This window comes from Mustela nivalis (genome assembly GCF_964662115.1).
Source record: "Mustela nivalis genome assembly, chromosome: 15".
Lineage (NCBI taxonomy): Eukaryota > Metazoa > Chordata > Mammalia > Carnivora > Mustelidae > Mustela > Mustela nivalis.
Window position 1 is genome coordinate 19,147,330 of NC_139034.1, and position 12,855 is coordinate 19,160,184.

Consider the following 12,855-nt stretch of genomic DNA (forward strand, 5'->3'; position numbering starts at 1 on the left):
GAGCGCCTCTTTATACATATCATCAAAGGCATTCTGTTGGAGAAATTGATGTCCCATTAGAAAAGTAAACACTGAATTCTGAGAAGTTGCATTCCAACAGTGACCAATCTCCTGGTAATTGTAGGTGATTGGTACAAGAAAATGGGATTTGAAGATGACAAAAAGAAGTACTTGATGAAGGCTTGAATTCCGATGGCCTCCTGGATCAGACAATTTTCCTAATGGGATTGTCTAAATAGGTTGTTGACTGATTTTCCTAAGTTTCAAACAAACCCATGAATCCTAGGAGAGAATAAACATGGAGTTTATTTCTTAAGCCAAAGAGGGAGTGAGAAAGAAAGGGAGAGAAAGGTTAAAACAGGTATTGATTTTTTGGCAGGCGGAATTAATAGCGGTTTCTCCTCCTCCAAAGTTAAATCCATGTCCTAACTATAACCTTCTTTTCTTTGCAAAGCCCAGGAAACACATGCAGAATCTTGGAATTATTTCTTTGAACCAGTTAAGTCAAAATATCATTCTTCACGGGAGGTTGGATTAGTATTTAGACTGCTGATGTGAAGGTTTCCATTTTGGCTGTCCCTTGGGAGCTCTGGCTCAGCGGTGAGCAGCCCTTCCCTCCCCAGGGAACTGGTTTCAGAAGGAAACCTGATTGGAATAGACAAACTGTGGCTGGTGAAGCCCACGGACACCTTATAGGTTCTAATATGTGACAGAAGTGAAACCCAATTACTTTTGACCCAGTATTCTTACTAGAAGTGATGCATACCCCTGATACAATTTTCCTTATACACATTTACATTAACTGGGGCAGGGAAAACACATTGAAACCCATTTCATTGTTTCAGTCGTTTTTACAGAAGTCTTTGTTATTTTACTATTTCTGGTTTCAATTTCAGAAGACAGGTGAAAATGGGTTGATATTGGTGTGATTTAGTAGTTGTAAAACAAGCTTGTTTACAGCAATAAAATGAGAAAGAGGAATTTCTGTTCCTTTGCCTACATATTCTGTGCTCGGAGCCTTTTTGTTGCTGCAGATGCTTGTTTGTCATGCTAATTCTTCTCAACTAATTTCTGTCCCTCACCCATAAGTTAAAGTAAGCAGATCTGGGTTGAATGTAGTAAGATATATTCAGATAACTGATTGGCATTCATCTCATTATGATCATTGAAAGGTAAAATACTGGTATCTGGAAACAAACTTTGGGTCAAAATAAAAGAGAGTCAATTATCATATGGTTTCACTTACTTGTGGAGCATAACAAATAGCATAGAGGACAAGGGGAGATGGAGAGGAGAAGGGAGTTGAGGGAAATTGGAAGGGGAGGTGAACCATGAGAGGCTATGGACTCTGAAAAACAATCTGAGGGTTTTGAAGGGACGGGGGATGGGAGGTCGGGGTACCAGGTAGTGGGTATTATAGAGGGCATGGATTGCATGGAGCACTGGGTGTGGTGCAAAAACAATGAATACTGTTACGCTGAAAAGAAATAAAAAATTTTAAAAAAATGCCTATGGAGAAACCCTTAGTAACACCGTCCTTTCTCTGAGATATGAGAGCTGGCCTGTCGCAATAGCGACAGTCACCTTCTTCAGCAGTTTCTCAACATTCCTGGGGACTCCAGTTGTCCTTGACTAAGGATGCTTCGTGGGTAAAACGGATGGCTCAGGCTGCGGTTGAACAGACAGTGAGCACCTTGGAAACACCTACAGCTTGACTTTGCAGAATGCAGCATCTCTAAGCAAAAGAGGGAAACTTGAGCCTCCCCTGTGAAGAGCTGTCTTTACTGTGGTGAGTGTTTGGTTGGGCTGATCATCTCTCCTTTGGGTCACTGTAGCAAATAGATAGACCTCAGCCATAAACTAAATTAAATGCACCTACTTCCAGGAGTGGAAATAAACCCATGATCACTACTTTATACCCAGCATCATTGTTTTTTTTACTAACTTGATCTAATTCAGAAACATTCAGTATATCTTCTTTTTATGTGCCAGCCACTTGGCTGGAGGAAGTGTGGTGTCTCTGTCTTTATGGCTAGCCTTTTTCTTAGGAAAGAATAAAATAATTTCTAGGAAATATCTTGATGTGTCTTATCTTTGTCTTTTTAGAACATTGTATTAATATATTTTCCCCTCTGATGCAAAGTTATCAGGTTTTCTAAATTTTCAGCTGATTTGTTATATTGCTATTGATCATGTTATGTTATTTAGTGATCATAAATTTCATTGACTCTATGTTCTTCGGGAATGTTTTGATATTCAGTTCACTAAGTCTATAGCCATCATCCTTGCCTTTGTTTCTGCTTTAGTTGACACTCAGACAGTTGATTGTATTGTTTTAATTCCTTGAAATAGTTTAGTCACAAAATTTTCATTCACTTACACAGAGGATGTTTTATAGGTATGCTCTCTGAAGGCACTGTGTATAAGAGATGTTGACAAAATACATTTTTATATATTATAAAGGCTTTAGTTCAAACCACAGAGATCTTTGGAATAAGAAACATCCCCAAAAGTATTACCAGAGCATCAATAGCTTGGTCCACTTAGTCCAGCTTCCTATAATAATCTGTGTCTAGAACCTTGTCTTTTACTTCTGGGCTTTCAGTTAACTATGTACCTTTTAACTGACAGGCTGATTCTTCTTACATCGTGTAATAGGAAACCATGTCTTGCTCTCTGTTCCCCCTACCTCTCCTGCCCTCCATGCAACCCCCAGGCCTCAACAAATCTCAGCTGAAATGAGAGGCAGTGGTGAGGTTCCTCGACAGGAACCTGTATGTCAGCCTATTCCCATGGTCTCCAGATGTAGATCTGGAGATTTAGATGGGCGTCTAGATCTGCAGATTTAGATCTGCGCTTCTTGTAGCCTGACTTGTCTTTCAGTTGGGTATGGGAGCTGTACTCGGTTTTCCCTTGTCTTCATTCATTCACCATGTTCTGATACTGTTTCTTTTAAACACCTCTGTTGTCCTTTCCCTCCACCCTGGCTGTCACTCTTTCCGTGGGAGGCCTAGTCACCAGATGTCTTAAATATTCCAGTAGCCTCATTTATTCACCTACAGACATGTGGCTGAACGCCCTCCTGTGTCAGGCCCAGGGCCCCAGGGATACAGGTATGAAAGAGACGGCACTGTTCTGAGAGGGCTCTCAGGCTCTGGGGAAGGCAAATACGAAAACAGAAAAAGCATAAGACAGAGTAGTTAAGTGCTATAATTAAGGCAGAAACAAGTGCTTCAGAAGCCTGGAGGAAGAATTTCAATTTCCTACCAACTGAATTTGTAGATTTTATACAAATTATAACACCTCGACCAAGGGAAATTCATTAATTCTGTCTCCTGACTGCTTTACCCACCTCTAATTTTTCACTTTTTCTGTTTATTCTTAGACTAGATTTTCTAAAAGGTCAGTCTGATCATACCTTTCTCCTCAAATGCTGTCTGTCACTCCCCCACCCTATACGCATTAAAGTCCAAGCATTACTTAACATCAAAGTTAACTTCAGTGACTCACAGCTAACCTGGAGTCCGCAAGTTCCCCTCTTCTCCCTCCCTGTCATTCTCATCCCGTGTGGAGAATGCCACTCTCTTCCACTCTTTACTCACTCACGGATCCCATTTTCCAGCTACGCCATGTTCCTCCCTGATTCATCTTCTTAAAGTGAATCTGTTCTGCCCCCAGGAAGTTCTGATCTATTGTTAACACACCGTTTTAGCTCATACCTCTCACATCATGCCCCCTTCAACTACTTTAAGTGTAAACTATCCCTCTCTCAAAAAACTCGTCTTCCTTGCCATCCTTTTGAAGGGAGGGTTCTCTCTTTTCCCTATATATCAGATCCACAGCTCATGTAAGGGCTAGGACAGCAAGGGGGGCCCAGCCTTCTCTCAGACTTGCACTCATCTCTGAAAACTTTCTCCCTCTTTCTTACTTCTTTCTCCCGTCGCTCCCTCTGTCCCTCCCCTTACCTCCCCCTTCTGTCACTCCCTCCCCCATTCTCTCTTCCTTCTGCCTCTTTTTCCTTTCTCCCTCCTTTCTCCTTTTCTTCCTTCCTTCCTTCCTTCCTTCCTTCCTTCCTTTCTTTCTTCTTTCTTCTTTCTTTCAACAACTATGTAGAGTCTTCCCTTTTTTTGTCCCCCTCCCTGCGGCTATTGTCTCTTCATCCCTCTTTCATGTGTTTTGTGGACATTACTTCTTATAACTTCACAACATCACTCGCTGTATCGGGCAGGGTAGAGTTTAGATTGCTGTACAAAGAACTTCCCAAATACTATGTCACAGATAAGTTGGAAGCTTATTTTTGTCATGCAGATGTCCGAGTGGCCCAGGGCCAGCATAGAGTTCAACAGGGTCGAGGCTGTAATAACATCAAGCTCCACGTGTGACTGACAGCTTTTAAACCCCGCCCCCTCTTTCTTTCCCTTCTGCCACACATCAGGTCAAGCCAATAAGGAAGCCTCTATCTTCCCTCCATTGGCACCAACAGGAAGTCTAAATTACACAAACTCTGGCCACCTTTGGAACCCTCACCTTATCCCCCAATTTTAATCACAGTAAGTGAATCTTACACTCTGCGGAACAACCACAAAGTACATGACATCAACCGGGCTTGTTCTCAGGGTTCTTCTCTCCATTCTTTCTACTCCCCCTGAGAAATCTCATTCATACTCGGTTTTAGCTGCCCTACACATGCTGATAACTCCAGCCCAAGTTTCTCTCTCCTCCCCACGACCATCCTAATGAATTGCTCAATGACCATCCCAACATTGACATTGCAAATTTAATATATCCTCATCCCTCTCCCCCCACCCTCCTTCTCCTAAGGTTCTCTCTTGATAGAACACAGTATCATCTGTTCTATCACTCCAGCCATCATTGTGGCAGTCAATCAAGGTGCCTCTCTCTCACTTCCACAACTAGGTCCCTGGGTGCTATTAATTTCATACCCTCTCCTGTTACTTAAATTGGCTCCCTCCTCTCCGTCTCCACTGTTCGTCTAGCCTGTTCAGCCCTTCATCATTTCTCTTTTATAATATTAAACTATCTCCCTGTCTTTGGACTCCTCCCCTCCAATCTATCCTTGGCACAGCTATCAAAGTGATCTTTTTCAGATGCAAAGTTGATCACGCCATTGCCCTGTTTAAAAACCTTCCCGTGGTTCCTTATCCTTCACAGGATCATGCCTAGGACCATGGTACACAATGATTTGGCCTCTGTCTCACTCTGCTCCTAGTTTTTCCCACCTACTCTCTTATAGGAAACCCGCTCATCGGCTGTACCAAACTACTTGTGATTCCTTAACTGTACCCCATATTTTCTTGCCTCTTTTCTTGGTAATGTAATCCTCGCTTTATATTAAGTGACCTTCCCGGGGTACCTGGGTGGCTCAGTGGGTTAAAGCCTCTGCCTTTGGCTCAGGTCATGATCCCAGGATCCTGGGATCGAGTCCTGTGTGGGGCTCTCTGCTCCGCAGGGAACCTGCTTCCTCCTCTCTCTCTGCCTGGCCTCTCTGCCTACTTGTGATTTCTGTCTGTCAAATAAATAAAATCTTTTTAATGAATAAATAAATAAATAAATGGCCTTCCCCTATGACACTAGCTTACTCTCCCTCTCCTTACAGCCCACGCTCAAAAGTCACCTCCAGGAATCCTGTTTTGAGACCCTCTCTCCCAATCAGATTCATTTTGCTTCCTCTCTTTTATGTTCCCATCATACTCTATGCAAACACATATTATAGTGCTTATCCCATGAGGTTATACATATTGATTTCTTGCTGTCTCACCCTAGAGAATATGAATATGCGAACTCCTTACAGGCAGGTACAGATATTTCACCTTTGAATACACCACATAGGAGGCATTAAATAAATGTTTGATGAGTGAATAAATTTAATTCTAGGCCCTCAAGCCAAACTGGCATTCCCATCCACTCACTAGAGCTTTCTATTTCCTTCTCTGGTTTCTAATTTTTTTCCCACCTCTATGCTGGCAACCAGGAACGATCTCTCATTGAATAAAGAGTTTTTAGCAGGGAGAAGCATTATTATATTTATCAAGTTGGATAATTAACAGCAGTGTTGTTATAGCTGTTGTGGTTGTTGTTTTTAATAAATACAAGACCCAAGAGGAGCTGAAATCCAAATTAATCTATTTTGGTAGTTTATAATCTGATTGAGAAAGAACTTTATAAATGTAAGAATGTGTGCGTATAATAATAAAGACAGTAAATCACCAATGAGTGGACCACATAGGATGTGTAAGTTCTCCAAGATAGGGGAGAGATCAGTGCTGGTCACCATTACTGCAAAACCACAAGAAAGAACACCACCCTAGCTGAGCACACCACCCAGTGACCAGTGGTCACTGGGCCTAGCAGGTGAAGAGAAAGTGATGTGACGTGTGTGCTTGAGAGTGAGGGTCATGAGAGGAGTCTGTTTCTGACAGTGGCTTATTCTAGGTGAGGAGTAAAATAAGGTCATATTAAGGAAATATCTGAATATTGCCCTTTTCAAATTCAACTTGATTATGTAGTAAAAAGAAAAGCTATTGAAGTGTGTGGACTGAAACATACATAATATGCTCAGAAATACTAATCTTCAGAAGCAATAATCTTCACTGGTAAGGTCAGAAAGCCGAATATGTTGATAGAGTCATGGTTATATTCTTTTTTATTTTGAAGGAACACTTACAAATATTACTTACAAAAATTTAATATGGAACTAGGAAACTCTAAGTTGGAACCAAAGCTGTTTTAATGTACCAGAATTTGGGAAATACTGTGTAAAATAAGGATCAATCCAATAATAACCAGTTATAGTTTTTCATATGAAAATTTTTGCATTGAGATTTAATTCTAAATCCCCTAACACCCTCATTGTAAAATCATTCTGTGATATACACAGAAATGCTACAACACACATACACAGTTGTAACATACAGTTATAAGTAACTAAAAGAAGAATGTCACTGAAATGTAAAATAATTAATTTTTTAAAGTATTAATATTTGAACCATAGCAGTCCATGTTTATTTTACTTGCTTATCAATTAGTCTAAATTTGGTTTAAATAATTCTCTTTCATAGGTTAAAATTTCTGTGTCCTACACATTTTTACTGTAATTTACATCACACTATTAGATGAAGGATGACCTTTTTCTTGTGATGAGTATGTCTGTGGTATTATCAAATTCTAAATTAGTGATAGTCTATTTCTTCCCTCATCAGGTTTGTTTTTGTTGTTGTTGTTGTGTTTTGTTTTTCATCTAATGGACAAAAAAAAAATTTAAGAAATTATTAAACTTGTAATTCATACTGGTTTTCTTCTAAGTCCACGATTAACATGTTTTTCATATAACTGTTTAGATAATTGATTTAATAAAATACATTGAATATTTTTATATTCTAAATACATAAATGTGCTATGTTCATAGACTTACACATATACTTATTTTTATTCACTTTTTCGGTCTCATTTTGATATACTGTCCTCAAAATACATTTTAGCCCTTTTCTTAAGCATTATATGCATCTAATATGTCCATATTGAATATGGTTCAAGGACATAAGGAAAAGTTTTATGTTTATGTACAATACAATGTGCCTCTATCTTTGCTTTCATAAAAGTGGCAAAGTGCCTTGAATTAGTTTTTAAAAATAGCAACCTTGGATAGCCACTCTTTAAATAGAACTCTGTTATGTTGCTCTCATTTTTCAATTGAGTTTCTGTTGAGCTGAATTTTATGGCATTAATTACTGACTTGTCTGAGTTGGATTCATTAAAAAAAAGGCTAAGTACATATCTGACAAGCTATATACATTAATCTTGCCTGAGTTGGATTCATTTTAAAAAGTCTAAGTACATATCTGACAAGCTATATGCATTAATCTTAGACTTTACTTCTTCTAAACCACCGGTATGGGTGGAAACCTCTAAACGTTGATTGCTCCTTGGGGTTTGGGGTTGATGGGAGGTGGGAATAGTTTCCTGCAAATGTAAATAGTCAATTAGCTTTATAACCACTCTTCAATTAAGATAAAAATAGAATTCTCTGGGGAAAAATCTAACCAGAAAGATCACTTCACTGTAAATAGGACAGTCAATTTTATAGAAAAAAAAAGCCTCCAGCACCAAGCACTCATTCCCATATATATTGATTTATTCATTCAACAAATATTTACTGAGTGCATATGCTGTCCAAGGCATATTGTGTCCATCAATTACATTTTATACACACAGTGACATGACTCAGTTTTGGCAACAAGGTAAGTAAAACAAGGACTAGTTAGTACTACTATCATTAGCAGCAACCACCACTGATTGTAAACTTCCTAGGCATTATTCTAGAATTCCCATTGCTAAGATTGCTTTTAACAATCTGGCAAGAGAGAGAGTAAAATGTCGATTTTATAGATACGATATTGAGATCATTTATGTTTCTCATGAAGCCATCAGATGTGCATGTAGAGGTATATGAAAAATAATTGAGAAAAGCTTCCATTTTCTTTTCAGAGAGAGGACATCATTACCGAGGTCATGATAAGTAGAGAGAGGAATTGAAAATGTGGAAGGAAAGCTAAAGTGAGAGTTTCCTCACTCTCAAAATCCAAACAAAATAAGAGGAACAAAAATCAGGATTATATCAGCAGTTACTTTCTGTCATTTACCTTCAACCAGATTCTTTGTCAATGGGGATGGGGTAGGTAGAAAGTAAGAGGATAAGAAAAAGATGATGTTGGGTTCCAACCTGTCCTTCTCTGTTTTTATTTTACAAGTTTGCATCATTTTTTAAGTTTTAAATGATATCTATTGATAGCCAACTATTGACAACAAGGGCTTACTCTTTTTCCACCAACCCACACCCCTGCACCTTCCCTTGCCTCAGACTTTCCATAGTTAGAGTGTATACATATTAAATATTCAAGTAACTTTTGCTAGTTAACTTTGTTAGTTTAACTTGTTAATTAAATATTTTATATTTACATTTTTATAACTGGATATTGCTTATCGCTAACTCATGCAATGTACTATACAATTTATTTTTTAATTTTTAAAATTTTTAAAATTATTTTATTTATTTATTTGACAGAGATCACAGGTAGGGAGAGAGGTAGGCAGAGGGGGATGGGGAAAGCAGGCCCCCTGCTGAGCAGAGAGCTGGATGTTGGGCTTGATCCCAGCACCCTGAAATTATGACCTGAGCCAAAGGCAGAAGCTTAATCCACTGAGCCACCCAGGTGCCCCAATATAATTTATTTCTAATAATTTAAACATTTCTTTGTTGTATGAATCTGTTACTCAATTTTTCCCAAATTCTCTGCTAAAAGTAAAAAATCCTCAGTGTATTTATAACCCATGTAAACTGGTTCTATCCTAACCTACCCTGAATGCCTCTAGAAATTTTTATGTGTCTCCAATGTTCTGAAATTTCATGCTGATGTAACTTAGTGTAAGATATTTTTCCAAACATCATGTCAAGCACTTGGCTCATTAAATTTAGAAAATCATATGCCATATTTTGAGCATTCTATCAATAATAATATTGATTGTTATTATTATTATTATTTGATAATTGTTCTCTTGTCTTTTCTTTCTGTTCTCTCTTCTGGAATCTTATATCTTTATGTTGTCCTGACTGTGCTGATCCTTTATTTTCTTATTTTTATTTTCTTTTTCCATCTTTTTATTATAGTTTCTTTGAGATTATATTCTAACATTTTTGTAAGGGTTTACTTCTGCTATGAGAATCTTTACTATCCTAGAGTTCATTTTTGCTCTCTGAATTTTCCTTTTTAAGCTATTGACATAATTAGTGTATCTTTAAGACAGTGATACTGATCGTTTTTGAACTAATATTTTGCTCTCTGCACTCTTTTCTCCATAAGTAATAGTGAAAAAATATAAAACAGTTAGAAATAAAAATAAACAGGAACGTATAGATCTTTACAAACAGCAACTGCCTTACATATTTCTCATATTTTCTAAGCCCATACTATATTTTTTGAAAGTGCATATGACTCCCTAACATTTTATTTTACATTTACTTGTTGCAACCTCTTGCTGGAATGTCCGTTCCTTGAGGGTAAAAGCTTTGTTTGTCTTATTCACTTTTGTACTTCAGGGCCTAGAGCACCGACTAAATGCAGAACTGGTAAACAATAAATCTTTATAGAATCGATACATGATTGCAAAGTTTAAAAAAAAAAAAGGAAAAAGAAAAAACCCAAACTATAAAATCTTATTTGAGAGTGTAACACAAAAGTTAGATCAATGGAAAGACATGCTCCTATCTGGGAATACTGGCACATTTTAAGATCACTTTTTTCCCCACCGTGTTAAAAATAGGAAGTTCCAAAAGTAGAATATGGAGATCATTTGTGGCCTGTTGCAGTCATTTTGATCACTTGGACCAAGGGAGTAATAGAGATATGGAATGAGAGGAAAGGGTTTATTTCGGCAAGAAAATTCAACAAGAGTTTTTGTGCCATATTGCATAGCATGCATCTACAATTTCATTCTATTCTAAAAAATTATTTAAATATTTCCCTAATGATAGATATCTAGGTTGCCTTCAACTCCTTACTTGCCTAAGTAACGTTATATTAAGAATCTTCATGACTGTCCCTCCATGGGTTTGTGGGATAGTTTCTCTGAGACAGGAATACTAAAATATGGGATATATCTAGATTGTTCTGAGTGCCTGAACCTACTTACACTCCTAACAATAATCCATCAGGATTCTTATCCTCTCATATCCTGACCGCGGCTTGGTGCCACGTGACACTCTTGATTTCAAATGGACCCCTGTACCCACAGGGCAGGGAGAGGAGGAAGAAAGAGCAGACTGCTTCAGAATATCAGGTGGTTGGTTTAATAAGGAAGGGAACTTACATATGAGCCTTGTCTTGGGTGGCCACAAGATGAGTAGATCTCACCCACAGAATCTTAAAAATTTATATTGAGAGGCCTTAACTGGGTTCAGTCACTGACAGCATCCAGATAGCTTTAACACCACATTTTTATCTCAAAGTTGTAACCTTGGAGCAGATTTTGAGAACAGGGGAAGCAAGCAGAACAAATATTCCAAGAACAAGGGAGGTGTTGGGGAGGCACCAATTTCCTGGGTCCGGCTCACAGGTCAACTGTCATATCTTCTTCATGATTTTCTCCAACAGACATTCTAGATTTTTTCCTAATTTCATGGGCACAAAGGAATGTGTCATTGTATTAATTTACATGTCTCTGATGCCTAGTGATAAACATTTCTACATTTCTAGTCGCGATTTCTACATCTCTGCACAGTAGGCAGCTTCTATTTGAGCACCTACCTTTGTCTTGATGATTTGTTGAAACTCTTTGTATGATCTATTCAATAACTCCATCTTGGTTTCCGATGTCTGTCACATTGTCACATACCTATTAATTTTGCCCATGATTTCTACTGTGCAGAAGAAATCTTTTCATTCTTGAATTCAGTGGAAATGATGGAATTCTGGTTGGTAGGAGCCAAGAGACAGCACTTAATCACTAAAAATACTATGAGCGGGTTACCATAATGGATAGCAGAATAAAAGCACTCATCGCAATAATCTTGCCCACAGAGATAGTCAGCAACCGCCACTCACCTATGATGTCCTGGGTCCTAAATAGCTGGAAAGTGTATCAGTTTCTCAAGGCTACTATAACAAAGTATCACAGTCTAAGTGGCTTTAAGCAACACAAGTTTATTCTCTCCGCAGTTCTGAACAAAGCATAGGCCTTGTTCTCTCTGAAAGCTTCCATGCCTTTGTCTTAGCTTCTGGTGTTGGTGGCAGTTATTGTCATTCCTTGGTTTGTTGACGCATCTCCAATCTCTGTCTCTGTCATCACATGGCATTCTCCCTGTGTTTTTGTCTCTTCATTTCTTTTTCATGTCAGTCATATTTGATTAAGGGCCTGTCCTATTCCAGTATGACTTCCACTTAATTTGAATCTTAATTATATCTGCAAGAAACCTATTTCCAAATAAAGTTACATTCATAGGTATCAGATGTTAGGACTTCAAATACATTTTGGGGGATACGATTCAATGTACAACAGACAGCTTAATATGGCCTTACTTGATTTATATAAGCTAGAAGCACTAAATCTGATATATGGAACCCTGACTTGAAGCTCTTAAGAAAACTGTGGTTCTTCAATCAACTCCAAGACTTCAGCCAGTTGACAAATCTAGAGTCCTATAAACGATGAGAGGCCAAGCCTCCTTGAGGAGGGACCCTACTACACAGCCAAAATTTATGCTGTGTCTTCCTCTTAGCTCTCTCCAAAGGGACTGCATTTGGGGAGGGGATATGATCAGACTCTTCAGGGATTACTGAACACTGGTTCTGACCAACACAAATTCCTAGAGATCTCTATGCTATGTGGTCTACTGGGCAAGTAGGGGATTCTGAATGTTAGGTGAACAATGCAATTTTGGCTTAGGTTGCATAGGAGCCCACTGAACATAGCCTGTGTTACTTCTCAATTTTGGAATGCACAGGTAGAATTGAAAAGCTTAACAATTGAAGCTCACTAAACATAGCCTGTGCTATTTCTCAATTTTGGAATGCACAGGTAGAATTGAAAAGCTTAACAAGTGGCAGTCTTTCCACCGATTCCATGAGCTTAAGTAGAGTGGGCTATTGTGACAGGAAAGTAAAAGCCATTGTAACTATTCTTCTTCCAAACTAGTGAATCAAACGCAATAGTGCATTCTTACAGGGGCTTCAGAGATTAGTGTCACTGTTGAGGACTTGAAGGATGTAGGGGTGCTGATGCCCATCAGCTCATTATTTGGCCTGTATAGAAGATGGTTGGATCTTAGAAAATTATTGTGAC

The 12,855-nt window shown here is 38.5% G+C and overlaps 1 long non-coding RNA gene across 1 annotated transcript in view; it reads right to left on the reverse strand.

Annotated features, from left to right (window-relative positions):
• Positions 1-12,855, reverse strand: part of LOC309848576 — a 188,812-nt gene that overhangs the window by 811 nt on the left and 175,146 nt on the right. The gene's annotated exons all lie outside the window — the stretch shown is intronic.